Here is a 23,956-nt window from a genome sequence, read left to right as displayed (position 1 = left end):
GCACGTGAAGGATGAGCATACGGGAGAAAGGGGCGCCCAGTATGGAATATATGCTTAGTTTTTGCATGGGATGACGGGTGCGATCATACCAGCACTAATGCACCGGATCCCATCAGAACTCCGAAGTTAAACGTGCTTGGGCGAGAGTAGTACTAAGATGGGTGACCTCTTGGGAAGTCCTTGTGTTGCACCCCCAAACTTTTTTGCAACGTGCATTTTTTAATTATTTAATTTTTTTTTCACCATGGCGTGCACGTTTTCGAGGCGGGCCCAAACTTTTTTGCAACGTGCATTTTTTAATTATTTAATTTTTTTTTCACCATGGCGTGCACGTTTTCGAGGCGGGGGTCAGTGTTTGGGGTCCGGGGGCTTGTGCATGCACGTGAAGGATGAGCATACGGGAGAAAGGGGCGCCCAGTATGGAATATATGCTTAGTTTTTGCATGGGATGACGGGTGCGATCATACCAGCACTAATGCACCGGATCCCATCAAAACTCCGAAGTTATACGTGCTTGGGCGAGAGTAGTACTAAGATGGGTGACCTCTTGGGAAGTCCTCGTGTTGCACCCCTAAACTTTTTTATAACGTGCATTTTTTAATTATTTAATTTTTTTTTCACCATGGCGTGCACGTTTTCGAGGCGGGCCCAAACTTTTTTGCAACGTGCATTTTTTAATTATTTAATTTTTTTTCACCATGGCGTGCACGTTTTCGAGGCGGGGGTCAGTGTTTGGGGTCCGGGGGCTTGTGCATGCACGTGAAGGATGAGCATACGGGAGAAAGGGGCGCCCAATATGGAATATATGCTTAGTTTTTGCATGTGATGACGGGTGCGATCATACCAGCACTAATGCACCGGATCCCATCAGAACTCCGAAGTTAAACGTGCGTGGGCGAGAGTAGTACTAAGATGGTTGACCTCTTGGGAAGTCCTCGTGTTGCACCCCCAAACTTTTTTGCAACGTGCATTTTTTAATTATTTAATTTTTTTTTTCACCATGGCGTGCATGTTTTCGAGGCGGGGGTCAGTGTTTGGGGTCCGGGGGCTTGTGCATGCACGTGAAGGATGAGCATACGGGAGAAAGGGGCGCCCAGTATGGAATATATGCTTAGTTTTTGCATGGGATGACGGGTGCGATCATACCAGCACTAATGCACCGGATCCCATCAGAACTCCGAAGTTAAACGTGCTTGGGCGAGAGTAGTACTAAGATGGGTGACCTCTTGGGAAGTCCTCGTGTTGCACCCCCAAACTTTTTTGCAACGTGCATTTTTTAATTATTTAATTTTTTTTTCACCATGGCGTGCACGTTTTCGAGGCGGGCCCAAACTTTTTTGCAACGTGCATTTTTTAATTATTTAATTTTTTTTTCACCATGGCGTGCACGTTTTCGAGGCGGGGGTCAGTGTTTGGGGTCCGGGGGCTTGTGCATGCACGTGAAGGATGAGCATACGGGAGAAAGGGGCGCCCAATATGGAATATATGCTTAGTTTTTGCATGTGATGACGGGTGCGATCATACCAGCACTAATGCACCGGATCCCATCAGAACTCCGAAGTTAAACGTGCGTGGGCGAGAGTAGTACTAAGATGGTTGACCTCTTGGGAAGTCCTCGTGTTGCACCCCCAAACTTTTTTGCAACGTGCATTTTTTAATTATTTAATTTTTTTTTTCACCATGGCGTGCATGTTTTCGAGGCGGGGGTCAGTGTTTGGGGTCCGGGGGCTTGTGCATGCACGTGAAGGATGAGCATACGGGAGAAAGGGGCGCCCAGTATGGAATATATGCTTAGTTTTTGCATGGGATGACGGGTGCGATCATACCAGCACTAATGCACCGGATCCCATCAGAACTCCGAAGTTAAACGTGCTTGGGCGAGAGTAGTACTAAGATGGGTGACCTCTTGGGAAGTCCTCGTGTTGCACCCCCAAACTTTTTTGCAACGTGCATTTTTTAATTATTTAATTTTTTTTTCACCATGGCGTGCACGTTTTCGAGGCGGGCCCAAACTTTTTTGCAACGTGCATTTTTTAATTATTTAATTTTTTTTTCACCATGGCGTGCACGTTTTCGAGGCGGGGGTCAGTGTTTGGGGTCCGGGGGCTTGTGCATGCACGTGAAGGATGAGCATACGGGAGAAAGGGGCGCCCAGTATGGAATATATGCTTAGTTTTTGCATGGGATGACGGGTGCGATCATACCAGCACTAATGCACCGGATCCCATCAGAACTCCGAAGTTAAACGTGCTTGGGCGAGAGTAGTACTAAGATGGGTGACCTCTTGGGAAGTCCTCGTGTTGCACCCCTAAACTTTTTTGAAACGTGCATTTTTTAATTATTTAATTTTTTTTTCACCATGGCGTGCACGTTTTCGAGGCGGGCCCAAACTTTTTTGCAACGTGCATTTTTTAATTATTTAATTTTTTTTCACCATGGCGTGCACGTTTTCGAGGCGGGGGTCAGTGTTTGGGGTCCGGGGGCTTGTGCATGCACGTGAAGGATGAGCATACGGGAGAAAGGGGCGCCCAGTATGGAATATATGCTTAGTTTTTGCATGGGATGACAGGTGCGATCATACCAGCACTAATGCACCGGATCCCATCAGAACTCCGAAGTTAAACGTGCTTGGGCGAGAGTAGTACTAAGATGGGTGACCTCTTGGGAAGTCCTCGTGTTGCACCCCTAAACTTTTTTATAACGTGCATTTTTTAATTATTTAATTTTTTTTTCACCATGGCGTGCACGTTTTCGAGGCGGGCCCAAACTTTTTTGCAACGTGCATTTTTTAATTATTTAATTTTTTTTCACCATGGCGTGCACGTTTTCGAGGCGGGGGTCAGTGTTTGGGGTCCGGGGGCTTGTGCATGCACATGAAGGATGAGCATACGGGAGAAAGGGGCGCCCAGTATGGAATATATGCTTAGTTTTTGCATGGGATGACGGGTGCGATCATACCAGCACTAATGCACCGGATCCCATCAGAACCCCGAAGTTAAACGTGCTTGGGCGAGAGTAGTACTAAGATGGGTGACCTCTTGGGAAGTCCTCGTGTTGCACCCCCAAACTTTTTTGCAACGTGCATTTTTTAATTATTTAATTTTTTTTTCACCATGGCGTGCACGTTTTCGAGGCGGGCCCAAACTTTTTTGCAACGTGCATTTTTTAATTATTTAATTTTTTTTTCACCATGGCGTGCACGTTTTCGAGGCGGGGGTCAGTGTTTGGGGTCCGGGGGCTTGTGCATGCACGTGAAGGATGAGCATACGGGAGAAAGGGGCGCCCAGTATGGAATATATGCTTAGTTTTTGCATGGGATGACGAGTGCGATCATACCAGCACTAATGCACCGGATCCCATCAGAACTCCGAAGTGAAACGTGCTTGGGCGAGAGTAGTACTAAGATGGGTGACCTCTTGGGAAGTCCTCGTGTTGCACCCCTAAACTTTTTTATAACGTGCATTTTTTAATTATTTAATTTTTTTTTCACCATGGCGTGCACGTTTTCGAGGCGGGCCCAAACTTTTTTGCAACGTGCATTTTTTAATTATTTAATTTTTTTTCACTATGGCGTGCACGTTTTCGAGGCGGGGGTCAGTGTTTGGGGTCCGGGGGCTTGTGCATGCACGTGAAGGATGAGCATACGGGAGAAAGGGGCGCCCAGTATGGAATATATGCTTAGTTTTTGCATGTGATGACGGGTGCGATCATACCAGCACTAATGCACCGGATCCCATCAGAACTCCGAAGTTAAACGTTCTTGGGCGAGAGTAGTACTAAGATGGGTGACCTCTTGGGAAGTCCTCGTGTTGCACCCCCAAACTTTTTTGCAACGTGCATTTTTTAATTATTTAATTTTTTTTTCACCATGGCGTGCACGTTTTCGAGGCGGGGGTCAGTGTTTGGGGTCCGGGGGCTTGTGCATGTACGTGAAGGATGACCATACGGGAGAAAGGGGCGCCCAGTATGGAATATATGCTTAGTTTTTGCATGGGATGACGGGTGCGATCATACCAGCACTAATGCACCGGATCCCATCAGAACTCCGAAGTTAAACGTGCTTGGGCGAGAGTAGTACTAAGATGGGTGACCTCTTGGGAAGTCCTCGTGTTGCACCCCTAAACTTTTTTGCAACGTGCATTTTTTAATTATTTAATTTTTTTTTCACCATGGCGTGCACGTTTTCGAGGCGGGCCCAAACTTTTTTGCAACGTGCATTTTTTAATTATTTAATTTTTTTTTTCACCATGGCGTGCACGTTTTCGAGGCGGGGGTCAGTGTTTGGGGTCCGGGGGCTTGTGCATGCACGTGAAGGATGAGCATACGGGAGAAAGGGGCGCCCAGTATGGAATATATGCTTAGTTTTTGCATGTGATGACGGGTGCGATCATACCAGCACTAATGCACCGGATCCCATCAGAACTCCGAAGTTAAACGTGCTTGGGCGAGAGTAGTACTAAGATGGTTGACCTCTTGGGAAGTCCTCGTGTTGCACCCCCAAACTTTTTTGCAACGTGCATTTTTTAATTATTTAATTTTTTTTTTCACCATGGCGTGCATGTTTTCGAGGCGGGGGTCAGTGTTTGGGGTCCGGGGGCTTGTGCATGCACGTGAAGGATGAGCATACGGGAGAAAGGGGCGCCCAGTATGGAATATATGCTTAGTTTTTGCATGGGATGACGGGTGCGATCATACCGGCACTAATGCACCGGATCCCATCAGAACTCCGAAGTTAAACGTGCTTGGGCGAGAGTAGTACTAAGATGGGTGACCTCTTGGGAAGTCCTCATGTTGCACCCCCAAACTTTTTTGCAACGTGCATTTTTTAATTATTTAATTTTTTTTTCACCATGGCGTGCACGTTTTCGAGGCGGGCCCAAACTTTTTTGCAACGTGCATTTTTTAATTATTTAATTTTTTTTTCACCATGGCGTGCACGTTTTCGAGGCGGGGGTCAGTGTTTGGGGTCCGGGGGCTTGTGTATGCACGTGAAGGATGAGCATACGGGAGAAAGGGGCGCCCAGTATGGAATATATGCTTAGTTTTTGCATGGGATGACGGGTGCGATCATACCAGCACTAATGCACCGGATCCCATCAGAACTCCGAAGTTAAACGTGCTTGGGCGAGAGTAGTACTAAGATGGGTGACCTCTTGGGAAGTCCTCGTGTTGCACCCCTAAACTTTTTTGCAACGTGCATTTTTTAATTATTTAATTTTTTTTTCACCATGGCGTGCACGTTTTCGAGGCGGGCCCAAACTTTTTTGCAACGTGCATTTTTTAATTATTTAATTTTTTTTTCACCATGGCGTGCACGTTTTCGAGGCGGGGGTCAGTGTTTGGGGTCCGGGGGCTTGTGCATGTACGTGAAGGATGACCATACGGGAGAAAGGGGCGCCCAGTATGGAATATATGCTTAGTTTTTGCATGTGATGACGGGTGCAATCATACCAGCACTAATGCACCGGATCCCATCAGAACTCCGAAGTTAAACGTGCTTGGGCGAGAGTAGTACTAAGATGGTTGACCTCTTGGGAAGTCCTCGTGTTGCACCCCTAAACTTTTTTGCAACGTGCATTTTTTAATTATTTAATTTTTTTTTCACCATGGCGTGCACGTTTTCGAGGCGGGCCCAAACTTTTTTGCAACGTGCATTTTTTAATTATTTAATTTTTTTTTTCACCATGGCGTGCACGTTTTCGAGGCGGGGGTCAGTGTTTGGGGTCCGGGGGCTTGTGCATGCACGTGAAGGATGAGCATACGGGAGAAAGGGGCGCCCAGTATGGAATATATGCTTAGTTTTTGCATGTGATGACGGGTGCGATCATACCAGCACTAATGCACCGGATCCCATCAGAACTCCGAAGTTAAACGTGCTTGGGCGAGAGTAGTACTAAGATGGTTGACCTCTTGGGAAGTCCTCGTGTTGCACCCCCAAACTTTTTTGCAACGTGCATTTTTTAATTATTTAATTTTTTTTTTCACCATGGCGTGCATGTTTTCGAGGCGGGGGTCAGTGTTTGGGGTCCGGGGGCTTGTGCATGCACGTGAAGGATGAGCATACGGGAGAAAGGGGCGCCCAGTATGGAATATATGCTTAGTTTTTGCATGGGATGACGGGTGCGATCATACCGGCACTAATGCACCGGATCCCATCAGAACTCCGAAGTTAAACGTGCTTGGGCGAGAGTAGTACTAAGATGGGTGACCTCTTGGGAAGTCCTCATGTTGCACCCCCAAACTTTTTTGCAACGTGCATTTTTTAATTATTTAATTTTTTTTTCACCATGGCGTGCACGTTTTCGAGGCGGGCCCAAACTTTTTTGCAACGTGCATTTTTTAATTATTTAATTTTTTTTTCACCATGGCGTGCACGTTTTCGAGGCGGGGGTCAGTGTTTGGGGTCCGGGGGCTTGTGTATGCACGTGAAGGATGAGCATACGGGAGAAAGGGGCGCCCAGTATGGAATATATGCTTAGTTTTTGCATGGGATGACGGGTGCGATCATACCAGCACTAATGCACCGGATCCCATCAGAACTCCGAAGTTAAACGTGCTTGGGCGAGAGTAGTACTAAGATGGGTGACCTCTTGGGAAGTCCTCGTGTTGCACCCCTAAACTTTTTTGCAACGTGCATTTTTTAATTATTTAATTTTTTTTTCACCATGGCGTGCACGTTTTCGAGGCGGGCCCAAACTTTTTTGCAACGTGCATTTTTTAATTATTTAATTTTTTTTTCACCATGGCGTGCACGTTTTCGAGGCGGGGGTCAGTGTTTGGGGTCCGGGGGCTTGTGCATGCACGTGAAGGATGAGCATACGGGAGAAAGGGGCGCCCAGTATGGAATATATGCTTAGTTTTTGCATGTGATGACGGGTGCAATCATACCAGCACTAATGCACCGGATCCCATCAGAACTCCGAAGTTAAACGTGCTTGGGCGAGAGTAGTACTAAGATGGTTGACCTCTTGGGAAGTCCTCGTGTTGCACCCCCAAACTTTTTTGCAACGTGCATTTTTTAATTATTTAATTTTTTTTTTCACCATGGCGTGCATGTTTTCGAGGCGGGGGTCAGTGTTTGGGGTCCGGGGGCTTGTGCATGCACGTGAAGGATGAGCATACGGGAGAAAGGGGCGCCCAGTATGGAATATATGCTTAGTTTTTGCATGGGATGACTGGTGCGATCATACCAGCACTAATGCACCGGATCCCATCAGAATCCCGAAGTTAAACGTGCTTGGGCGAGAGTAGTACTAAGATGGGTGACCTCTTGGGAAGTCCTCGTGTTGCACCCCCAAACTTTTTTGCAACGTGCATTTTTTAATTATTTAATTTTTTTTTCACCATGGCGTGCACGTTTTCGAGGCGGGCCCAAACTTTTTTGCAACGTGCATTTTTTAATTATTTAATTTTTTTTTCACCATGGCGTGCACGTTTTCGAGGCGGGGGTCAGTGTTTGGGGTCCGGGGGCTTGTGCATGCACGTGAAGGATGAGCATACGGGAGAAAGGGGCGCCCAGTATGGAATATATGCTTAGTTTTTGCATGGGATGACGGGTGCGATCATACCAGCACTAATGCACCGGATCCCATCAGAACTCCGAAGTTAAACGTGCTTGGGCGAGAGTAGTACTAAGATGGGTGACCTCTTGGGAAGTCCTCGTGTTGCACCCCTAAACTTTTTTGCAACGTGCATTTTTTAATTATTTAATTTTTTTTTCACCATGGCGTGCACGTTTTCGAGGCGGGCCCAAACTTTTTTGCAACGTGCATTTTTTAATTATTTAATTTTTTTTCACCATGGCGTGCACGTTTTCGAGGCGGGGGTCAGTGTTTGGGGTCCGGGGGCTTGTGCATGCACGTGAAGGATGAGCATACGGGAGAAAGGGGCGCCCAGTATGGAATATATGCTTAGTTTTTGCATGGGATGACAGGTGCGATCATACCAGCACTAATGCACCGGATCCCATCAGAACTCCGAAGTTAAACGTGCTTGGGCGAGAGTAGTACTAAGATGGGTGACCTCTTGGGAAGTCCTCGTGTTGCACCCCTAAACTTTTTTATAACGTGCATTTTTTAATTATTTAATTTTTTTTTCACCATGGCGTGCACGTTTTCGAGGCGGGCCCAAACTTTTTTGCAACGTGCATTTTTTAATTATTTAATTTTTTTTCACCATGGCGTGCACGTTTTCGAGGCGGGGGTCAGTGTTTGGGGTCCGGGGGCTTGTGCATGCACATGAAGGATGAGCATACGGGAGAAAGGGGCGCCCAGTATGGAATATATGCTTAGTTTTTGCATGGGATGACGGGTGCGATCATACCAGCACTAATGCACCGGATCCCATCAGAACCTCGAAGTTAAACGTGCTTGGGCGAGAGTAGTACTAAGATGGGTGACCTCTTGGGAAGTCCTCGTGTTGCACCCCCAAACTTTTTTGCAACGTGCATTTTTTAATTATTTAATTTTTTTTTCACCATGGCGTGCACGTTTTCGAGGCGGGCCCAAACTTTTTTGCAACGTGCATTTTTTAATTATTTAATTTTTTTTTCACCATGGCGTGCACGTTTTCGAGGCGGGGGTCAGTGTTTGGGGTCCGGGGGCTTGTGCATGCACGTGAAGGATGAGCATACGGGAGAAAGGGGCGCCCAGTATGGAATATATGCTTAGTTTTTGCATGGGATGACGAGTGCGATCATACCAGCACTAATGCACCGGATCCCATCAGAACTCCGAAGTGAAACGTGCTTGGGCGAGAGTAGTACTAAGATGGGTGACCTCTTGGGAAGTCCTCGTGTTGCACCCCTAAACTTTTTTATAACGTGCATTTTTTAATTATTTAATTTTTTTTTCACCATGGCGTGCACGTTTTCGAGGCGGGCCCAAACTTTTTTGCAACGTGCATTTTTTAATTATTTAATTTTTTTTCACTATGGCGTGCACGTTTTCGAGGCGGGGGTCAGTGTTTGGGGTCCGGGGGCTTGTGCATGCACGTGAAGGATGAGCATACGGGAGAAAGGGGCGCCCAGTATGGAATATATGCTTAGTTTTTGCATGTGATGACGGGTGCGATCATACCAGCACTAATGCACCGGATCCCATCAGAACTCCGAAGTTAAACGTTCTTGGGCGAGAGTAGTACTAAGATGGGTGACCTCTTGGGAAGTCCTCGTGTTGCACCCCCAAACTTTTTTGCAACGTGCATTTTTTAATTATTTAATTTTTTTTTCACCATGGCGTGCACGTTTTCGAGGCGGGGGTCAGTGTTTGGGGTCCGGGGGCTTGTGCATGTACGTGAAGGATGACCATACGGGAGAAAGGGGCGCCCAGTATGGAATATATGCTTAGTTTTTGCATGGGATGACGGGTGCGATCATACCAGCACTAATGCACCGGATCCCATCAGAACTCCGAAGTTAAACGTGCTTGGGCGAGAGTAGTACTAAGATGGGTGACCTCTTGGGAAGTCCTCGTGTTGCACCCCTAAACTTTTTTGCAACGTGCATTTTTTAATTATTTAATTTTTTTTTCACCATGGCGTGCACGTTTTCGAGGCGGGCCCAAACTTTTTTGCAACGTGCATTTTTTAATTATTTAATTTTTTTTTTCACCATGGCGTGCACGTTTTCGAGGCGGGGGTCAGTGTTTGGGGTCCGGGGGCTTGTGCATGCACGTGAAGGATGAGCATACGGGAGAAAGGGGCGCCCAGTATGGAATATAGGCTTAGTTTTTGCATGTGATGACGGGTGCGATCATACCAGCACTAATGCACCGGATCCCATCAGAACTCCGAAGTTAAACGTGCTTGGGCGAGAGTAGTACTAAGATGGTTGACCTCTTGGGAAGTCCTCGTGTTGCACCCCCAAACTTTTTTGCAACGTGCATTTTTTAATTATTTAATTTTTTTTTTCACCATGGCGTGCATGTTTTCGAGGCGGGGGTCAGTGTTTGGGGTCCGGGGGCTTGTGCATGCACGTGAAGGATGAGCATACGGGAGAAAGGGGCGCCCAGTATGGAATATATGCTTAGTTTTTGCATGGGATGACGGGTGCGATCATACCGGCACTAATGCACCGGATCCCATCAGAACTCCGAAGTTAAACGTGCTTGGGCGAGAGTAGTACTAAGATGGGTGACCTCTTGGGAAGTCCTCATGTTGCACCCCCAAACTTTTTTGCAACGTGCATTTTTTAATTATTTAATTTTTTTTTCACCATGGCGTGCACGTTTTCGAGGCGGGCCCAAACTTTTTTGCAACGTGCATTTTTTAATTATTTAATTTTTTTTTCACCATGGCGTGCACGTTTTCGAGGCGGGGGTCAGTGTTTGGGGTCCGGGGGCTTGTGTATGCACGTGAAGGATGAGCATACGGGAGAAAGGGGCGCCCAGTATGGAATATATGCTTAGTTTTTGCATGGGATGACGGGTGCGATCATACCAGCACTAATGCACCGGATCCCATCAGAACTCCGAAGTTAAACGTGCTTGGGCGAGAGTAGTACTAAGATGGGTGACCTCTTGGGAAGTCCTCGTGTTGCACCCCTAAACTTTTTTGCAACGTGCATTTTTTAATTATTTAATTTTTTTTTCACCATGGCGTGCACGTTTTCGAGGCGGGCCCAAACTTTTTTGCAACGTGCATTTTTTAATTATTTAATTTTTTTTTCACCATGGCGTGCACGTTTTCGAGGCGGGGGTCAGTGTTTGGGGTCCGGGGGCTTGTGCATGTACGTGAAGGATGACCATACGGGAGAAAGGGGCGCCCAGTATGGAATATATGCTTAGTTTTTGCATGTGATGACGGGTGCAATCATACCAGCACTAATGCACCGGATCCCATCAGAACTCCGAAGTTAAACGTGCTTGGGCGAGAGTAGTACTAAGATGGTTGACCTCTTGGGAAGTCCTCGTGTTGCACCCCTAAACTTTTTTGCAACGTGCATTTTTTAATTATTTAATTTTTTTTTCACCATGGCGTGCACGTTTTCGAGGCGGGCCCAAACTTTTTTGCAACGTGCATTTTTTCATTATTTAATTTTTTTTTTCACCATGGCGTGCACGTTTTCGAGGCGGGGGTCAGTGTTTGGGGTCCGGGGGCTTGTGCATGCACGTGAAGGATGAGCATACGGGAGAAAGGGGCGCCCAGTATGGAATATATGCTTAGTTTTTGCATGTGATGACGGGTGCGATCATACCAGCACTAATGCACCGGATCCCATCAGAACTCCGAAGTTAAACGTGCTTGGGCGAGAGTAGTACTAAGATGGTTGACCTCTTGGGAAGTCCTCGTGTTGCACCCCCAAACTTTTTTGCAACGTGCATTTTTTAATTATTTAATTTTTTTTTTTCACCATGGCGTGCATGTTTTCGAGGCGGGGGTCAGTGTTTGGGGTCCGGGGGCTTGTGCATGCACGTGAAGGATGAGCATACGGGAGAAAGGGGCGCCCAGTATGGAATATATGCTTAGTTTTTGCATGGGATGACGGGTGCGATCATACCGGCACTAATGCACCGGATCCCATCAGAACTCCGAAGTTAAACGTGCTTGGGCGAGAGTAGTACTAAGATGGGTGACCTCTTGGGAAGTCCTCATGTTGCACCCCCAAACTTTTTTGCAACGTGCATTTTTTAATTATTTAATTTTTTTTTCACCATGGCGTGCACGTTTTCGAGGCGGGCCCAAACTTTTTTGCAACGTGCATTTTTTAATTATTTAATTTTTTTTTCACCATGGCGTGCACGTTTTCGAGGCGGGGGTCAGTGTTTGGGGTCCGGGGGCTTGTGTATGCACGTGAAGGATGAGCATACGGGAGAAAGGGGCGCCCAGTATGGAATATATGCTTAGTTTTTGCATGGGATGACGGGTGCGATCATACCAGCACTAATGCACCGGATCCCATCAGAACTCCGAAGTTAAACGTGCTTGGGCGAGAGTAGTACTAAGATGGGTGACCTCTTGGGAAGTCCTCGTGTTGCACCCCTAAACTTTTTTGCAACGTGCATTTTTTAATTATTTAATTTTTTTTCACCATGGCGTGCACGTTTTCGAGGCGGGCCCAAACTTTTTTGCAACGTGCATTTTTTAATTATTTAATTTTTTTTTCACCATGGCGTGCACGTTTTCGAGGCGGGGGTCAGTGTTTGGGGTCCGGGGGCTTGTGCATGCACGTGAAGGATGAGCATACGGGAGAAAGGGGCGCCCAGTATGGAATATATGCTTAGTTTTTGCATGTGATGACGGGTGCAATCATACCAGCACTAATGCACCGGATCCCATCAGAACTCCGAAGTTAAACGTGCTTGGGCGAGAGTAGTACTAAGATGGTTGACCTCTTGGGAAGTCCTCGTGTTGCACCCCCAAACTTTTTTGCAACGTGCATTTTTTAATTATTTAATTTTTTTTTTCACCATGGCGTGCATGTTTTCGAGGCGGGGGTCAGTGTTTGGGGTCCGGGGGCTTGTGCATGCACGTGAAGGATGAGCATACGGGAGAAAGGGGCGCCCAGTATGGAATATATGCTTAGTTTTTGCATGGGATGACTGGTGCGATCATACCAGCACTAATGCACCGGATCCCATCAGAATCCCGAAGTTAAACGTGCTTGGGCGAGAGTAGTACTAAGATGGGTGACCTCTTGGGAAGTCCTCGTGTTGCACCCCCAAACTTTTTTGCAACGTGCATTTTTTAATTATTTAATTTTTTTTTCACCATGGCGTGCACGTTTTCGAGGCGGGCCCAAACTTTTTTGCAACGTGCATTTTTTAATTATTTAATTTTTTTTTCACCATGGCGTGCACGTTTTCGAGGCGGGGGTCAGTGTTTGGGGTCCGGGGGCTTGTGCATGCACGTGAAGGATGAGCATACGGGAGAAAGGGGCGCCCAGTATGGAATATATGCTTAGTTTTTGCATGGGATGACGGGTGCGATCATACCAGCACTAATGCACCGGATCCCATCAGAACTCCGAAGTTAAACGTGCTTGGGCGAGAGTAGTACTAAGATGGGTGACCTCTTGGGAAGTCCTCTTGTTGCACCCCTAAACTTTTTTGCAACGTGCATTTTTTAATTATTTAATTTTTTTTTCACCATGGCGTGCACGTTTTCGAGGCGGGCCCAAACTTTTTTGCAACGTGCATTTTTTAATTATTTAATTTTTTTTCACCATGGCGTGCACGTTTTCGAGGCGGGGGTCAGTGTTTGGGGTCCGGGGGCTTGTGCATGCACGTGAAGGATGAGCATACGGGAGAAAGGGGCGCCCAGTATGGAATATATGCTTAGTTTTTGCATGGGATGACGGGTGCGATCATACCAGCACTAATGCACCGGATCCCATCAGAACTCCGAAGTTAAACGTGCTTGGGCGAGAGTAGTACTAAGATGGTTGACCTCTTGGGAAGTCCTCGTGTTGCACCCCCAAACTTTTTTGCAACGTGCATTTTTTAATTATTTAATTTTTTTTTTCACCATGGCGTGCATGTTTTCGAGGCGGGGGTCAGTGTTTGGGGTCCGGGGGCTTGTGCATGCACGTGAAGGATGAGCATACGGGAGAAAGGGGCGCCCAGTATGGAATATATGCTTAGTTTTTGCATGGGATGACGGGTGCGATCATACCAGCACTAATGCACCGGATCCCATCAGAACTCCGAAGTTAAACGTGCTTGGGCGAGAGTAGTACTAAGATGGGTGACCTCTTCGGAAGTCCTCGTGTTGCACCCCCAAACTTTTTTGCAACGTGCATTTTTTAATTATTTAATTTTTTTTTTCACCATGGCGTGCATGTTTTCGAGGCGGGGGTCAGTGTTTGGGGTCCGGGGGCTTGTGCATGCACGTGAAGGATGAGCATACGGGAGAAAGGGGCGCCCAGTATGGAATATATGCTTAGTTTTTGCATGGGATGACGGGTGCGATCATACCAGCACTAATGCACCGGATCCCATCAGAACTCCGAAGTTAAACGTGCTTGGGCGAGAGTAGTACTAAGATGGGTGACCTCTTCGGAAGTCCTCGTGTTGCACCCCCAAACTTTTTTGCAACGTGCATTTTTTAATTATTTAATTTTTTTTTCACCATGGCGTGCACGTTTTCGAGGCGGGCCCAAACTTTTTTGCAACGTGCATTTTTTAATTATTTAATTTTTTTTTCACCATGGCGTGCACGTTTTCGAGGCAGGGGTCAGTGTTTGGGGTCCGGGGGCTTGTGCATGCACGTGAAGGATGAGCATACGGGAGAAAGGGGCGCCCAGTATGGAATATATGCTTAGTTTTTGCATGGGATGACGGGTGCGATCATACCAGCACTAATGCACCGGATCCCATCAGAACTCGGAAGTTAAACGTGCTTGGGCGAGAGTAGTACTAAGATGGGTGACCTTTTGGGAAGTCCTCGTGTTGTACCCCTAAACTTTTTTATAACGTGCATTTTTTAATTATTTAATTTTTTTTTCACCATGGCGTGCACGTTTTCGAGGCGGGCCCAAACTTTTTTCCAACGTGCATTTTTTAATTATTTAATTTTTTTTCACCATGGCGTGCACGTTTTCGAGGCGGGGGTCAGTGTTTGGGGTCCGGGGGCTTGTGCATGCACGTGAAGGATGAGCATACGGGAGAAAGGGGCGCCCAGTATGGAATATATGCTTAGTTTTTGCATGTGATGACGGGTGCGATCATACCAGCACTAATGCACCGGATCCCATCAGAACTCCGAAGTTAAACGTGCTTGGGCGAGAGTAGTACTAAGATGGGTGACCTCTTGGGAAGTCCTCGTGTTGCACCCCCAAACTTTTTTGCAACGTGCATTTTTTAATTATTTAATTTTTTTTTTCACCATGGCGTGCATGTTTTCGAGGCGGGGGTCAGTGTTTGGGGTCCGGGGGCTTGTGCATGCACGTGAAGGATGAGCATACGGGAGAAAGGGGCGCCCAGTATGGAATATATGCTTAGTTTTTGCATGGGATGACGGATGCGATCATACCAGCACTAATGCACCGGATCCCATCAGAACTCCGAAGTTAAACGTGCTTGGGCGAGAGTAGTACTAAGATGGGTGACCTCTTGGGAAGTCCTCGTGTTGCACCCCCAAACTTTTTTGCAACGTGCATTTTTTAATTATTTAATTTTTTTTTCACCATGGCGTGCACGTTTTCGAGGCGGGCCCAAACTTTTTGCAACGTGCATTTTTTAATTATTTAATTTTTTTTTTCACCATGGCGTGCACGTTTTCGAGGCGGGGGTCAGTGTTTGGGGTCCGGGGGCTTGTGCATGCACGTGAAGGATGAGCATACGGGAGAAAGGGGCGCCCAATATGGAATATATGCTTAGTTTTTGCATGTGATGACGGGTGCGATCATACCAGCACTAATGCACCGGATCCCATCAGAACTCCGAAGTTAAACGTGCGTGGGCGAGAGTAGTACTAAGATGGTTGACCTCTTGGGAAGTCCTCGTGTTGCACCCCCAAACTTTTTTGCAACGTGCATTTTTTAATTATTTAATTTTTTTTCACTATGGCGTGCACGTTTTCGAGGCGGGGGTCAGTGTTTGGGGTCCGGGGGCTTGTGCATGCACGTGAAGGATGAGCATACGGGAGAAAGGGGCGCCCAGTATGGAATATATGCTTAGTTTTTGCATGTGATGACGGGTGCGATCATACCAGCACTAATGCACCGGATCCCATCAGAACTCCGAAGTTAAACGTGCTTGGGCGAGAGTAGTACTAAGATGGGTGACCTCTTGGGAAGTCCTCGTGTTGCACCCCCAAACTTTTTTGCAACGTGCATTTTTTAATTATTTAATTTTTTTTTCACCATGGCGTGCACGTTTTCGAGGCGGGGGTCAGTGTTTGGGGTCCGGGGGCTTGTGCATGCACGTGAAGGATGACCATACGGGAGAAAGGGGCGCCCAGTATGGAATATATGCTTAGTTTTTGCATGGGATGACGGGTGCGATCATACCAGCACTAATGCACCGGATCCCATCAGAACTCCGAAGTTAAACGTGCTTGGGCGAGAGTAGTACTAAGATGGGTGACCTCTTGGGAAGTCCTCGTGTTGCACCCCTAAACTTTTTTGCAACGTGCATTTTTTAATTATTTAATTTTTTTTTCACCATGGCGTGCACGTTTTCGAGGCGGGCCCAAACTTTTTTGCAACGTGCATTTTTTAATTATTTAATTTTTTTTTTCACCATGGCGTGCACGTTTTCGAGGCGGGGGTCAGTGTTTGGGGTCCGGGGGCTTGTGCATGCACGTGAAGGATGAGCATACGGGAGAAAGGGGCGCCCAGTATGGAATATATGCTTAGTTTTTGCATGTGATGACGGGTGCAATCATACCAGCACTAATGCACCGGATCCCATCAGAACTCCGAAGTTGAACGTGCTTGGGCGAGAGTAGTACTAAGATGGTTGACCTCTTGGGAAGTCCTCGTGTTGCACCCCCAAACTTTTTTGCAACGTGCATTTTTTAATTATTTAATTTTTTTTTTCACCATGGCGTGCATGTTTTCGAGGCGGGGGTCAGTGTTTGGGGTCCGGGGGCTTGTGCATGCACGTGAAGGATGAGCATACGGGAGAAAGGGGCGCCCAGTATGGAATATATGCTTAGTTTTTGCATGGGATGACGGGTGCGATCATACCAGCACTAATGCACCGGATCCCATCAGAACCCCGAAGTTAAACGTGCTTGGGCGAGAGTAGTACTAAGATGGGTGACCTCTTGGGAAGTCCTCGTGTTGCACCCCCAAACTTTTTTGCAACGTGCATTTTTTAATTATTTAATTTTTTTTTCACCATGGCGTGCACGTTTTCGAGGCGGGCCCAAACTTTTTTGCAACGTGCATTTTTTAATTATTTAATTTTTTTTTCACCATGGCGTGCACGTTTTCGAGGCGGGGGTCAGTGTTTGGGGTCCGGGGGCTTGTGCATGCACGTGAAGGATGAGCATACGGGAGAAAGGGGCGCCCAGTATGGAATATATGCTTAGTTTTTGCATGGGATGACGAGTGCGATCATACCAGCACTAATGCACCGGATCCCATCAGAACTCCGAAGTGAAACGTGCTTGGGCGAGAGTAGTACTAAGATGGGTGACCTCTTGGGAAGTCCTCGTGTTGCACCCCTAAACTTTTTTATAACGTGCATTTTTTAATTATTTAATTTTTTTTTCACCATGGCGTGCACGTTTTCGAGGCGGGCCCAAACTTTTTTGCAACGTGCATTTTTTAATTATTTAATTTTTTTTCACCATGGCGTGCACGTTTTCGAGGCGGGGGTCAGTGTTTGGGGTCCGGGGGCTTGTGCATGCACGTGAAGGATGAGCATACGGGAGAAAGGGGCGCCCAGTATGGAATATATGCTTAGTTTTTGCATGGGATGACTGGTGCGATCATACCAGCACTAATGCACCGGATCCCATCAGAATCCCGAAGTTAAACGTGCTTGGGCGAGAGTAGTACTAAGATGGGTGACCTCTTGGGAAGTCCTCGTGTTGCACCCCCAAACTTTTTTGCAACGTGCATTTTTTAATTATTTAATTTTTTTTTGACCATGGCGTGCACGTTTTCGAGGCGGGCCCAAACTTTTTTGCAACGTGCATTTTTTAATTATTTAATTTTTTTTTCACCATGGCGTGCACGTTTTCGAGGCGGGGGTCAGTGTTTGGGGTCCGGGGGCTTGTGCATGCACGTGAAGGATGAGCATACGGGAGAAAGGGGCGCCCAGTATGGAATATATGCTTAGTTTTTGCATGGGATGACGGGTGCGATCATACCAGCACTAATGCACCGGATCCCATCAGAACTCCGAAGTTAAACGTGCTTGGGCGAGAGTAGTACTAAGATGGGTGACCTCTTGGGAAGTCCTCTTGTTGCACCCCTAAACTTTTTTGCAACGTGCATTTTTTAATTATTTAATTTTTTTTTCACCATGGCGTGCACGTTTTCGAGGCGGGCCCAAACTTTTTTGCAACGTGCATTTTTTAATTATTTAATTTTTTTTCACCATGGCGTGCACGTTTTCGAGGCGGGGGTCAGTGTTTGGGGTCCGGGGGCTTGTGCATGCACGTGAAGGATGAGCATACGGGAGAAAGGGGCGCCCAGTATGGAATATATGCTTAGTTTTTGCATGGGATGACGGGTGCGATCATACCAGCACTAATGCACCGGATCCCATCAGAACTCCGAAGTTAAACGTGCTTGGGCGAGAGTAGTACTAAGATGGTTGACCTCTTGGGAAGTCCTCGTGTTGCACCCCCAAACTTTTTTGCAACGTGCATTTTTTAATTATTTAATTTTTTTTTTCACCATGGCGTGCATGTTTTCGAGGCGGGGGTCAGTGTTTGGGGTCCGGGGGCTTGTGCATGCACGTGAAGGATGAGCATACGGGAGAAAGGGGCGCCCAGTATGGAATATATGCTTAGTTTTTGCATGGGATGACGGGTGCGATCATACCAGCACTAATGCACCGGATCCCATCAGAACTCCGAAGTTAAACGTGCTTGGGCGAGAGTAGTACTAAGATGGGTGACCTCTTCGGAAGTCCTCGTGTTGCACCCCCAAACTTTTTTGCAACGTGCATTTTTTAATTATTTAATTTTTTTTTTCACCATGGCGTGCATGTTTTCGAGGCGGGGGTCAGTGTTTGGGGTCCGGGGGCTTGTGCATGCACGTGAAGGATGAGCATACGGGAGAAAGGGGCGCCCAGTATGGAATATATGCTTAGTTTTTGCATGGGATGACGGGTGCGATCATACCAGCACTAATGCACCGGATCCCATCAGAACTCCGAAGTTAAACGTGCTTGGGCGAGAGTAGTACTAAGATGGGTGACCTCTTCGGAAGTCCTCGTGTTGCACCCCCAAACTTTTTTGCAACGTGCATTTTTTAATTATTTAATTTTTTTTTCACCATGGCGTGCACGTTTTCGAGGCGGGCCCAAACTTTTTTGCAACGTGCATTTTTTAATTATTTAATTTTTTTTTCACCATGGCGTGCACGTTTTCGAGGCAGGGGTCAGTGTTTGGGGTCCGGGGGCTTGTGCATGCACGTGAAGGATGAGCATACGGGAGAAAGGGGCGCCCAGTATGGAATATATGCTTAGTTTTTGCATGGGATGACGGGTGCGATCATACCAGCACTAATGCACCGGATCCCATCAGAACTCCGAAGTTAAACGTGCTTGGGCGAGAGTAGTACTAAGATGGGTGACCTCTTGGGAAGTCCTCGTGTTGTACCCCTAAACTTTTTTATAACGTGCATTTTTTAATTATTGAATTTTTTTTTCACCATGGCGTGCACGTTTTCGAGGCGGGCCCAAACTTTTTTCCAACGTGCATTTTTTAATTATTTAATTTTTTTTCACCATGGCGTGCACGTTTTCGAGGCGGGGGTCAGTGTTTGGGGTCCGGGGGCTTGTGCATGCACGTGAAGGATGAGCATACGGGAGAAAGGGGCGCCCAGTATGGAATATATGCTTAGTTTTTGCATGTGATGACGGGTGCGATCATACCAGCACTAATGCACCGGATCCCATCAGAACTCCGAAGTTAAACGTGCTTGGGCGAGAGTAGTACTAAGATGGGTGACCTCTTGGGAAGTCCTCGTGTTGCACCCCCAAACTTTTTTGCAACGTGCAGTTTTTAATTATTTAATTTTTTTTTTCACCATGGCGTGCATGTTTTCGAGGCGGGGGTCAGTGTTTGGGGTCCGGGGGCTTGTGCATGCACGTGAAGGATGAGCATACGGGAGAAAGGGGCGCCCAGTATGGAATATATGCTTAGTTTTTGCATGGGATGACGGATGCGATCATACCAGCACTAATGCACCGGATCCCATCAGAACTCCGAAGTTTAACGTGCTTGGGCGAGAGTAGTACTAAGATGGGTGACCTCTTGGGAAGTCCTCGTGTTGCACCCCCAAACTTTTTTGCAACGTGCATTTTTTAATTATTTAATTTTTTTTTCACCATGGCGTGCACGTTTTCGAGGCGGGCCCAAACTTTTTTGCAACGTGCATTTTTTAATTATTTAATTTTTTTTTCACCATGGCGTGCACGTTTTCGAGGCGGGGGTCAGTGTTTGGGGTCCGGGGGCTTGTGCATGCACGTGAAGGATGAGCATACGGGAGAAAGGGGCGCCCAGTATGGAATATATTCTTAGTTTTTGCATGGGATGACGGGTGCGATCATACCAGCACTAATGCACCGGATCCCATCAGAACTCCGAAGTTAAACGTGCTTGGGCGAGAGTAGTACTAAGATGGTTGACCTCTTGGGAAGTCCTCGTGTTGCACCCCCAAACTTTTTTGCAACGTGCATTTTTTAATTATTTAATTTTTTTTTTCACCATGGCGTGCATGTTTTCGAGGCGGGGGTCAGTGTTTGGGGTCCGGGGGCTTGTGCATGCACGTGAAGGATGAGCATACGGGAGAAAGGGGCGCCCAGTATGGAATATATGCTTAGTTTTTGCATGGGATGACGGGTGCGATCATACCAGCACTAATGCACCGGATCCCATCAGAACTCCGAAGTTAAACGTGCTTGGGCGAGAGTAGTACTAAGATGGGTGACCTCTTGGGAAGTCCTTGTGTTGCACCCCCAAACTTTTTTGCAACGTGCATTTTTTAATTATTTAATTTTTTTTTCACCATGGCGTGCACGTTTTCGAGGCGGGCCCAAACTTTTTTGCAACGTGCATTTTTTAATTATTTAATTTTTTTTTCACCATGGCGTGCACGTTTTCGAGGCGGGGGTCAGTGTTTGGGGTCCGGGGGCTTGTGCATGCACGTGAAGGATGAGCATACGGGAGAAAGGGGCGCCCAGTATGGAATATATGCTTAGTTTTTGCATGGGATGACGGGTGCGATCATACCAGCACTAATGCACCGGATCCCATCAGAACTCCGAAGTTATACGTGCTTGGGCGAGAGTAGTACTAAGATGGGTGACCTCTTGGGAAGTCCTCGTGTTGCACCCCTAAACTTTTTTATAACGTGCATTTTTTAATTATTTAATTTTTTTTTCACCATGGCGTGCACGTTTTCGAGGCGGGCCCAAACTTTTTTGCAACGTGCATTTTTTAATTATTTAATTTTTTTTCACCATGGCGTGCACGTTTTCGAGGCGGGGGTCAGTGTTTGGGGTCCGGGGGCTTGTGCATGCACGTGAAGGATGAGCATACGGGAGAAAGGGGCGCCCAATATGGAATATATGCTTAGTTTTTGCATGTGATGACGGGTGCGATCATACCAGCACTAATGCACCGGATCCCATCAGAACTCCGAAGTTAAACGTGCGTGGGCGAGAGTAGTACTAAGATGGTTGACCTCTTGGGAAGTCCTCGTGTTGCACCCCCAAACTTTTTTGCAACGTGCATTTTTTAATTATTTAATTTTTTTTTTCACCATGGCGTGCATGTTTTCGAGGCGGGGGTCAGTGTTTGGGGTCCGGGGGCTTGTGCATGCACGTGAAGGATGAGCATACGGGAGAAAGGGGCGCCCAGTATGGAATATATGCTTAGTTTTTGCATGGGATGACGGGTGCGATCATACCAGCACTAATGCACCGGATCCCATCAGAACTCCGAAGTTAAACGTGCTTGGGCGAGAGTAGTACTAAGATGGGTGACCTCTTGGGAAGTCCTCGTGTTGCACCCCCAAACTTTTTTGCAACGTGCATTTTTTAATTATTTAATTTTTTTTTCACCATGGCGTGCACGTTTTCGAGGCGGGCCCAAACTTTTTTGCAACGTGCATTTTTTAATTATTTAATTTTTTTTTCACCATGGCGTGCACGTTTTCGAGGCGGGGGTCAGTGTTTGGGGTCCGGGGGCTTGTGCATGCACGTGAAGGATGAGCATACGGGAGAAAGGGGCGCCCAATATGGAATATATGCTTAGTTTTTGCATGTGATGACGGGTGCGATCATACCAGCACTAATGCACCGGATCCCATCAGAACTCCGAAGTTAAACGTGCGTGGGCGAGAGTAGTACTAAGATGGTTGACCTCTTGGGAAGTCCTCGTGTTGCACCCCCAAACTTTTTTGCAACGTGCATTTTTTAATTATTTAATTTTTTTTTTCACCATGGCGTGCATGTTTTCGAGGCGGGGGTCAGTGTTTGGGGTCCGGGGGCTTGTGCATGCACGTGAAGGATGAGCATACGGGAGAAAGGGGCGCCCAGTATGGAATATATGCTTAGTTTTTGCATGGGATGACGGGTGCGATCATACCAGCACTAATGCACCGGATCCCATCAGAACTCCGAAGTTAAACGTGCTTGGGCGAGAGTAGTACTAAGATGGGTGACCTCTTGGGAAGTCCTCGTGTTGCACCCCCAAACTTTTTTGCAACGTGCATTTTTTAATTATTTAATTTTTTTTTCACCATGGCGTGCACGTTTTCGAGGCGGGCCCAAACTTTTTTGCAACGTGCATTTTTTAATTATTTAATTTTTTTTTCACCATGGCGTGCACGTTTTCGAGGCGGGGGTCAGTGTTTGGGGTCCGGGGGCTTGTGCATGCACGTGAAGGATGAGCATACGGGAGAAAGGGGCGCCCAGTATGGAATATATGCTTAGTTTTTGCATGGGATGACGGGTGCGATCATACCAGCACTAATGCACCGGATCCCATCAGAACTCCGAAGTTAAACGTGCTTGGGCGAGAGTAGTACTAAGATGGGTGACCTCTTGGGAAGTCCTCGTGTTGCACCCCTAAACTTTTTTGCAACGTGCATTTTTTAATTATTTAATTTTTTTTTCACCATGGCGTGCACGTTTTCGAGGCGGGCCCAAACTTTTTTGCAACGTGCATTTTTTAATTATTTAATTTTTTTTCACCATGGCGTGCACGTTTTCGAGGCGGGGGTCAGTGTTTGGGGTCCGGGGGCTTGTGCATGCACGTGAAGGATGAGCATACGGGAGAAAGGGGCGCCCAGTATGGAATATATGCTTAGTTTTTGCATGGGATGACAGGTGCGATCATACCAGCACTAATGCACCGGATCCCATCAGAACTCCGAAGTTAAACGTGCTTGGGCGAGAGTAGTACTAAGATGGGTGACCTCTTGGGAAGTCCTCGTGTTGCACCCCTAAACTTTTTTATAACGTGCATTTTTTAATTATTTAATTTTTTTTTCACCATGGCGTGCACGTTTTCGAGGCGGGCCCAAACTTTTTTGCAACGTGCATTTTTTAATTATTTAATTTTTTTTCACCATGGCGTGCACGTTTTCGAGGCGGGGGTCAGTGTTTGGGGTCCGGGGGCTTGTGCATGCACATGAAGGATGAGCATACGGGAGAAAGGGGCGCCCAGTATGGAATATATGCTTAGTTTTTGCATGGGATGACGGGTGCGATCATACCAGCACTAATGCACCGGATCCCATCAGAACCCCGAAGTTAAACGTGCTTGGGCGAGAGTAGTACTAAGATGGGTGACCTCTTGGGAAGTCCTCGTGTTGCACCCCCAAACTTTTTTGCAACGTGCATTTTTTAATTATTTAATTTTTTTTTCACCATGGCGTGCACGTTTTCGAGGCGGGCCCAAACTTTTTTGCAACGTGCATTTTTTAATTATTTAATTTTTTTTTCACCATGGCGTGCACGTTTTCGAGGCGGGGGTCAGTGTTTGGGGTCCGGGGGCTTGTGCATGCACGTGAAGGATGAGCATACGGGAGAAAGGGGCGCCCAGTATGGAATATATGCTTAGTTTTTGCATGGGATGACGAGTGCGATCATACCAGCACTAATGCACCGGATCCCATCAGAACTCCGAAGTGAAACGTGCTTGGGCGAGAGTAGTACTAAGATGGGTGACCTCTTGGGAAGTCCTCGTGTTGCACCCCTAAACTTTTTTATAACGTGCATTTTTTAATTATTTAATTTTTTTTCACCATGGCGTGCACGTTTTCGAGGCGGGCCCAAACTTTTTTGCAACGTGCATTTTTTAATTATTTAATTTTTTTTCA

The 23,956-nt window shown here is 46.9% G+C and overlaps 68 non-coding genes across 68 annotated transcripts; all 68 read left to right on the top strand.

Moving 5' to 3' along the window:
* The first annotated feature begins 75 nt into the window (after positions 1–75).
* LOC136211997 (5S ribosomal RNA) lies at positions 76–194 on the top strand. Its single transcript, XR_010679177.1, has one exon. It is a non-coding gene; the product is annotated as a 5S ribosomal RNA (ribosomal RNA).
* A 259-nt stretch (positions 195–453) lies between these two features.
* On the top strand, positions 454–572 carry LOC136215327 (5S ribosomal RNA). Its single transcript, XR_010682369.1, has one exon. It is a non-coding gene; the product is annotated as a 5S ribosomal RNA (ribosomal RNA).
* A 258-nt stretch (positions 573–830) lies between these two features.
* Positions 831–949, top strand: LOC136214184 (5S ribosomal RNA). Its single transcript, XR_010681281.1, has one exon. It is a non-coding gene; the product is annotated as a 5S ribosomal RNA (ribosomal RNA).
* Positions 950–1,132: 183 nt separating this feature from the next.
* On the top strand, positions 1,133–1,251 carry LOC136211209 (5S ribosomal RNA). Its single transcript, XR_010678424.1, has one exon. It is a non-coding gene; the product is annotated as a 5S ribosomal RNA (ribosomal RNA).
* A 259-nt stretch (positions 1,252–1,510) lies between these two features.
* On the top strand, positions 1,511–1,629 carry LOC136214183 (5S ribosomal RNA). Its single transcript, XR_010681280.1, has one exon. It is a non-coding gene; the product is annotated as a 5S ribosomal RNA (ribosomal RNA).
* Positions 1,630–1,812: 183 nt separating this feature from the next.
* Positions 1,813–1,931, top strand: LOC136211208 (5S ribosomal RNA). Its single transcript, XR_010678423.1, has one exon. It is a non-coding gene; the product is annotated as a 5S ribosomal RNA (ribosomal RNA).
* A 259-nt stretch (positions 1,932–2,190) lies between these two features.
* LOC136211205 (5S ribosomal RNA) lies at positions 2,191–2,309 on the top strand. Its single transcript, XR_010678421.1, has one exon. It is a non-coding gene; the product is annotated as a 5S ribosomal RNA (ribosomal RNA).
* A 258-nt stretch (positions 2,310–2,567) lies between these two features.
* On the top strand, positions 2,568–2,686 carry LOC136212416 (5S ribosomal RNA). Its single transcript, XR_010679575.1, has one exon. It is a non-coding gene; the product is annotated as a 5S ribosomal RNA (ribosomal RNA).
* Positions 2,687–2,944: 258 nt separating this feature from the next.
* LOC136213988 (5S ribosomal RNA) lies at positions 2,945–3,063 on the top strand. Its single transcript, XR_010681085.1, has one exon. It is a non-coding gene; the product is annotated as a 5S ribosomal RNA (ribosomal RNA).
* Positions 3,064–3,322: 259 nt separating this feature from the next.
* On the top strand, positions 3,323–3,441 carry LOC136213867 (5S ribosomal RNA). The gene has a single exon (XR_010680965.1). It is a non-coding gene; the product is annotated as a 5S ribosomal RNA (ribosomal RNA).
* A 258-nt stretch (positions 3,442–3,699) lies between these two features.
* LOC136213608 (5S ribosomal RNA) lies at positions 3,700–3,818 on the top strand. The gene has a single exon (XR_010680708.1). It is a non-coding gene; the product is annotated as a 5S ribosomal RNA (ribosomal RNA).
* A 182-nt stretch (positions 3,819–4,000) lies between these two features.
* Positions 4,001–4,119, top strand: LOC136211204 (5S ribosomal RNA). The gene has a single exon (XR_010678420.1). It is a non-coding gene; the product is annotated as a 5S ribosomal RNA (ribosomal RNA).
* A 260-nt stretch (positions 4,120–4,379) lies between these two features.
* On the top strand, positions 4,380–4,498 carry LOC136212835 (5S ribosomal RNA). Its single transcript, XR_010679976.1, has one exon. It is a non-coding gene; the product is annotated as a 5S ribosomal RNA (ribosomal RNA).
* Positions 4,499–4,681: 183 nt separating this feature from the next.
* On the top strand, positions 4,682–4,800 carry LOC136214077 (5S ribosomal RNA). The gene has a single exon (XR_010681174.1). It is a non-coding gene; the product is annotated as a 5S ribosomal RNA (ribosomal RNA).
* Positions 4,801–5,059: 259 nt separating this feature from the next.
* LOC136211203 (5S ribosomal RNA) lies at positions 5,060–5,178 on the top strand. Its single transcript, XR_010678419.1, has one exon. It is a non-coding gene; the product is annotated as a 5S ribosomal RNA (ribosomal RNA).
* A 259-nt stretch (positions 5,179–5,437) lies between these two features.
* On the top strand, positions 5,438–5,556 carry LOC136213269 (5S ribosomal RNA). The gene has a single exon (XR_010680391.1). It is a non-coding gene; the product is annotated as a 5S ribosomal RNA (ribosomal RNA).
* Positions 5,557–5,816: 260 nt separating this feature from the next.
* LOC136212834 (5S ribosomal RNA) lies at positions 5,817–5,935 on the top strand. Its single transcript, XR_010679975.1, has one exon. It is a non-coding gene; the product is annotated as a 5S ribosomal RNA (ribosomal RNA).
* Positions 5,936–6,118: 183 nt separating this feature from the next.
* Positions 6,119–6,237, top strand: LOC136214075 (5S ribosomal RNA). The gene has a single exon (XR_010681173.1). It is a non-coding gene; the product is annotated as a 5S ribosomal RNA (ribosomal RNA).
* A 259-nt stretch (positions 6,238–6,496) lies between these two features.
* LOC136211202 (5S ribosomal RNA) lies at positions 6,497–6,615 on the top strand. The gene has a single exon (XR_010678418.1). It is a non-coding gene; the product is annotated as a 5S ribosomal RNA (ribosomal RNA).
* Positions 6,616–6,874: 259 nt separating this feature from the next.
* Positions 6,875–6,993, top strand: LOC136213268 (5S ribosomal RNA). Its single transcript, XR_010680390.1, has one exon. It is a non-coding gene; the product is annotated as a 5S ribosomal RNA (ribosomal RNA).
* Positions 6,994–7,176: 183 nt separating this feature from the next.
* LOC136215450 (5S ribosomal RNA) lies at positions 7,177–7,295 on the top strand. The gene has a single exon (XR_010682490.1). It is a non-coding gene; the product is annotated as a 5S ribosomal RNA (ribosomal RNA).
* Positions 7,296–7,554: 259 nt separating this feature from the next.
* On the top strand, positions 7,555–7,673 carry LOC136211201 (5S ribosomal RNA). The gene has a single exon (XR_010678417.1). It is a non-coding gene; the product is annotated as a 5S ribosomal RNA (ribosomal RNA).
* Positions 7,674–7,931: 258 nt separating this feature from the next.
* LOC136212415 (5S ribosomal RNA) lies at positions 7,932–8,050 on the top strand. The gene has a single exon (XR_010679574.1). It is a non-coding gene; the product is annotated as a 5S ribosomal RNA (ribosomal RNA).
* A 258-nt stretch (positions 8,051–8,308) lies between these two features.
* On the top strand, positions 8,309–8,427 carry LOC136215073 (5S ribosomal RNA). The gene has a single exon (XR_010682126.1). It is a non-coding gene; the product is annotated as a 5S ribosomal RNA (ribosomal RNA).
* A 259-nt stretch (positions 8,428–8,686) lies between these two features.
* On the top strand, positions 8,687–8,805 carry LOC136213866 (5S ribosomal RNA). Its single transcript, XR_010680964.1, has one exon. It is a non-coding gene; the product is annotated as a 5S ribosomal RNA (ribosomal RNA).
* Positions 8,806–9,063: 258 nt separating this feature from the next.
* LOC136213607 (5S ribosomal RNA) lies at positions 9,064–9,182 on the top strand. The gene has a single exon (XR_010680707.1). It is a non-coding gene; the product is annotated as a 5S ribosomal RNA (ribosomal RNA).
* Positions 9,183–9,364: 182 nt separating this feature from the next.
* Positions 9,365–9,483, top strand: LOC136211200 (5S ribosomal RNA). The gene has a single exon (XR_010678416.1). It is a non-coding gene; the product is annotated as a 5S ribosomal RNA (ribosomal RNA).
* Positions 9,484–9,743: 260 nt separating this feature from the next.
* LOC136212833 (5S ribosomal RNA) lies at positions 9,744–9,862 on the top strand. Its single transcript, XR_010679974.1, has one exon. It is a non-coding gene; the product is annotated as a 5S ribosomal RNA (ribosomal RNA).
* Positions 9,863–10,045: 183 nt separating this feature from the next.
* LOC136214074 (5S ribosomal RNA) lies at positions 10,046–10,164 on the top strand. Its single transcript, XR_010681172.1, has one exon. It is a non-coding gene; the product is annotated as a 5S ribosomal RNA (ribosomal RNA).
* A 259-nt stretch (positions 10,165–10,423) lies between these two features.
* On the top strand, positions 10,424–10,542 carry LOC136211199 (5S ribosomal RNA). Its single transcript, XR_010678415.1, has one exon. It is a non-coding gene; the product is annotated as a 5S ribosomal RNA (ribosomal RNA).
* A 259-nt stretch (positions 10,543–10,801) lies between these two features.
* LOC136213267 (5S ribosomal RNA) lies at positions 10,802–10,920 on the top strand. Its single transcript, XR_010680389.1, has one exon. It is a non-coding gene; the product is annotated as a 5S ribosomal RNA (ribosomal RNA).
* Positions 10,921–11,180: 260 nt separating this feature from the next.
* Positions 11,181–11,299, top strand: LOC136212832 (5S ribosomal RNA). Its single transcript, XR_010679973.1, has one exon. It is a non-coding gene; the product is annotated as a 5S ribosomal RNA (ribosomal RNA).
* A 184-nt stretch (positions 11,300–11,483) lies between these two features.
* Positions 11,484–11,602, top strand: LOC136214073 (5S ribosomal RNA). The gene has a single exon (XR_010681171.1). It is a non-coding gene; the product is annotated as a 5S ribosomal RNA (ribosomal RNA).
* A 259-nt stretch (positions 11,603–11,861) lies between these two features.
* Positions 11,862–11,980, top strand: LOC136211198 (5S ribosomal RNA). The gene has a single exon (XR_010678414.1). It is a non-coding gene; the product is annotated as a 5S ribosomal RNA (ribosomal RNA).
* A 258-nt stretch (positions 11,981–12,238) lies between these two features.
* On the top strand, positions 12,239–12,357 carry LOC136213266 (5S ribosomal RNA). Its single transcript, XR_010680388.1, has one exon. It is a non-coding gene; the product is annotated as a 5S ribosomal RNA (ribosomal RNA).
* Positions 12,358–12,540: 183 nt separating this feature from the next.
* Positions 12,541–12,659, top strand: LOC136215449 (5S ribosomal RNA). Its single transcript, XR_010682489.1, has one exon. It is a non-coding gene; the product is annotated as a 5S ribosomal RNA (ribosomal RNA).
* A 259-nt stretch (positions 12,660–12,918) lies between these two features.
* On the top strand, positions 12,919–13,037 carry LOC136214336 (5S ribosomal RNA). The gene has a single exon (XR_010681426.1). It is a non-coding gene; the product is annotated as a 5S ribosomal RNA (ribosomal RNA).
* Positions 13,038–13,295: 258 nt separating this feature from the next.
* On the top strand, positions 13,296–13,414 carry LOC136212831 (5S ribosomal RNA). The gene has a single exon (XR_010679972.1). It is a non-coding gene; the product is annotated as a 5S ribosomal RNA (ribosomal RNA).
* Positions 13,415–13,597: 183 nt separating this feature from the next.
* On the top strand, positions 13,598–13,716 carry LOC136213143 (5S ribosomal RNA). Its single transcript, XR_010680270.1, has one exon. It is a non-coding gene; the product is annotated as a 5S ribosomal RNA (ribosomal RNA).
* A 183-nt stretch (positions 13,717–13,899) lies between these two features.
* Positions 13,900–14,018, top strand: LOC136213142 (5S ribosomal RNA). The gene has a single exon (XR_010680269.1). It is a non-coding gene; the product is annotated as a 5S ribosomal RNA (ribosomal RNA).
* A 259-nt stretch (positions 14,019–14,277) lies between these two features.
* On the top strand, positions 14,278–14,396 carry LOC136215245 (5S ribosomal RNA). Its single transcript, XR_010682293.1, has one exon. It is a non-coding gene; the product is annotated as a 5S ribosomal RNA (ribosomal RNA).
* A 258-nt stretch (positions 14,397–14,654) lies between these two features.
* Positions 14,655–14,773, top strand: LOC136211197 (5S ribosomal RNA). Its single transcript, XR_010678413.1, has one exon. It is a non-coding gene; the product is annotated as a 5S ribosomal RNA (ribosomal RNA).
* Positions 14,774–14,956: 183 nt separating this feature from the next.
* Positions 14,957–15,075, top strand: LOC136212494 (5S ribosomal RNA). The gene has a single exon (XR_010679647.1). It is a non-coding gene; the product is annotated as a 5S ribosomal RNA (ribosomal RNA).
* A 259-nt stretch (positions 15,076–15,334) lies between these two features.
* LOC136214182 (5S ribosomal RNA) lies at positions 15,335–15,453 on the top strand. The gene has a single exon (XR_010681279.1). It is a non-coding gene; the product is annotated as a 5S ribosomal RNA (ribosomal RNA).
* Positions 15,454–15,634: 181 nt separating this feature from the next.
* On the top strand, positions 15,635–15,753 carry LOC136211196 (5S ribosomal RNA). The gene has a single exon (XR_010678412.1). It is a non-coding gene; the product is annotated as a 5S ribosomal RNA (ribosomal RNA).
* A 182-nt stretch (positions 15,754–15,935) lies between these two features.
* LOC136211194 (5S ribosomal RNA) lies at positions 15,936–16,054 on the top strand. Its single transcript, XR_010678410.1, has one exon. It is a non-coding gene; the product is annotated as a 5S ribosomal RNA (ribosomal RNA).
* Positions 16,055–16,314: 260 nt separating this feature from the next.
* On the top strand, positions 16,315–16,433 carry LOC136215023 (5S ribosomal RNA). The gene has a single exon (XR_010682079.1). It is a non-coding gene; the product is annotated as a 5S ribosomal RNA (ribosomal RNA).
* Positions 16,434–16,616: 183 nt separating this feature from the next.
* On the top strand, positions 16,617–16,735 carry LOC136213986 (5S ribosomal RNA). Its single transcript, XR_010681083.1, has one exon. It is a non-coding gene; the product is annotated as a 5S ribosomal RNA (ribosomal RNA).
* A 259-nt stretch (positions 16,736–16,994) lies between these two features.
* LOC136213865 (5S ribosomal RNA) lies at positions 16,995–17,113 on the top strand. Its single transcript, XR_010680963.1, has one exon. It is a non-coding gene; the product is annotated as a 5S ribosomal RNA (ribosomal RNA).
* A 258-nt stretch (positions 17,114–17,371) lies between these two features.
* LOC136215448 (5S ribosomal RNA) lies at positions 17,372–17,490 on the top strand. The gene has a single exon (XR_010682488.1). It is a non-coding gene; the product is annotated as a 5S ribosomal RNA (ribosomal RNA).
* A 259-nt stretch (positions 17,491–17,749) lies between these two features.
* Positions 17,750–17,868, top strand: LOC136214335 (5S ribosomal RNA). Its single transcript, XR_010681425.1, has one exon. It is a non-coding gene; the product is annotated as a 5S ribosomal RNA (ribosomal RNA).
* A 258-nt stretch (positions 17,869–18,126) lies between these two features.
* On the top strand, positions 18,127–18,245 carry LOC136212830 (5S ribosomal RNA). Its single transcript, XR_010679971.1, has one exon. It is a non-coding gene; the product is annotated as a 5S ribosomal RNA (ribosomal RNA).
* A 183-nt stretch (positions 18,246–18,428) lies between these two features.
* LOC136213141 (5S ribosomal RNA) lies at positions 18,429–18,547 on the top strand. The gene has a single exon (XR_010680268.1). It is a non-coding gene; the product is annotated as a 5S ribosomal RNA (ribosomal RNA).
* A 183-nt stretch (positions 18,548–18,730) lies between these two features.
* Positions 18,731–18,849, top strand: LOC136213139 (5S ribosomal RNA). The gene has a single exon (XR_010680267.1). It is a non-coding gene; the product is annotated as a 5S ribosomal RNA (ribosomal RNA).
* Positions 18,850–19,108: 259 nt separating this feature from the next.
* LOC136212977 (5S ribosomal RNA) lies at positions 19,109–19,227 on the top strand. Its single transcript, XR_010680112.1, has one exon. It is a non-coding gene; the product is annotated as a 5S ribosomal RNA (ribosomal RNA).
* Positions 19,228–19,485: 258 nt separating this feature from the next.
* On the top strand, positions 19,486–19,604 carry LOC136211193 (5S ribosomal RNA). Its single transcript, XR_010678409.1, has one exon. It is a non-coding gene; the product is annotated as a 5S ribosomal RNA (ribosomal RNA).
* A 183-nt stretch (positions 19,605–19,787) lies between these two features.
* Positions 19,788–19,906, top strand: LOC136214873 (5S ribosomal RNA). Its single transcript, XR_010681939.1, has one exon. It is a non-coding gene; the product is annotated as a 5S ribosomal RNA (ribosomal RNA).
* Positions 19,907–20,165: 259 nt separating this feature from the next.
* LOC136212829 (5S ribosomal RNA) lies at positions 20,166–20,284 on the top strand. Its single transcript, XR_010679970.1, has one exon. It is a non-coding gene; the product is annotated as a 5S ribosomal RNA (ribosomal RNA).
* Positions 20,285–20,467: 183 nt separating this feature from the next.
* On the top strand, positions 20,468–20,586 carry LOC136211996 (5S ribosomal RNA). The gene has a single exon (XR_010679176.1). It is a non-coding gene; the product is annotated as a 5S ribosomal RNA (ribosomal RNA).
* A 259-nt stretch (positions 20,587–20,845) lies between these two features.
* Positions 20,846–20,964, top strand: LOC136213966 (5S ribosomal RNA). The gene has a single exon (XR_010681065.1). It is a non-coding gene; the product is annotated as a 5S ribosomal RNA (ribosomal RNA).
* Positions 20,965–21,222: 258 nt separating this feature from the next.
* On the top strand, positions 21,223–21,341 carry LOC136214180 (5S ribosomal RNA). The gene has a single exon (XR_010681277.1). It is a non-coding gene; the product is annotated as a 5S ribosomal RNA (ribosomal RNA).
* A 183-nt stretch (positions 21,342–21,524) lies between these two features.
* Positions 21,525–21,643, top strand: LOC136211192 (5S ribosomal RNA). Its single transcript, XR_010678408.1, has one exon. It is a non-coding gene; the product is annotated as a 5S ribosomal RNA (ribosomal RNA).
* A 259-nt stretch (positions 21,644–21,902) lies between these two features.
* Positions 21,903–22,021, top strand: LOC136214179 (5S ribosomal RNA). The gene has a single exon (XR_010681276.1). It is a non-coding gene; the product is annotated as a 5S ribosomal RNA (ribosomal RNA).
* Positions 22,022–22,204: 183 nt separating this feature from the next.
* Positions 22,205–22,323, top strand: LOC136211191 (5S ribosomal RNA). The gene has a single exon (XR_010678407.1). It is a non-coding gene; the product is annotated as a 5S ribosomal RNA (ribosomal RNA).
* Positions 22,324–22,582: 259 nt separating this feature from the next.
* LOC136211190 (5S ribosomal RNA) lies at positions 22,583–22,701 on the top strand. The gene has a single exon (XR_010678406.1). It is a non-coding gene; the product is annotated as a 5S ribosomal RNA (ribosomal RNA).
* Positions 22,702–22,959: 258 nt separating this feature from the next.
* Positions 22,960–23,078, top strand: LOC136212414 (5S ribosomal RNA). Its single transcript, XR_010679573.1, has one exon. It is a non-coding gene; the product is annotated as a 5S ribosomal RNA (ribosomal RNA).
* Positions 23,079–23,336: 258 nt separating this feature from the next.
* Positions 23,337–23,455, top strand: LOC136213985 (5S ribosomal RNA). Its single transcript, XR_010681082.1, has one exon. It is a non-coding gene; the product is annotated as a 5S ribosomal RNA (ribosomal RNA).
* A 259-nt stretch (positions 23,456–23,714) lies between these two features.
* On the top strand, positions 23,715–23,833 carry LOC136213864 (5S ribosomal RNA). Its single transcript, XR_010680962.1, has one exon. It is a non-coding gene; the product is annotated as a 5S ribosomal RNA (ribosomal RNA).
* Positions 23,834–23,956: the final 123 nt, after the last annotated feature.

Source organism: Euphorbia lathyris, chromosome 1, assembly GCF_963576675.1.
Source record: "Euphorbia lathyris chromosome 1, ddEupLath1.1, whole genome shotgun sequence".
Classification (NCBI taxonomy): Eukaryota; Viridiplantae; Streptophyta; class Magnoliopsida; order Malpighiales; family Euphorbiaceae; genus Euphorbia; species Euphorbia lathyris.
This window is presented reverse-complemented; position numbering and strand designations above follow the sequence as displayed.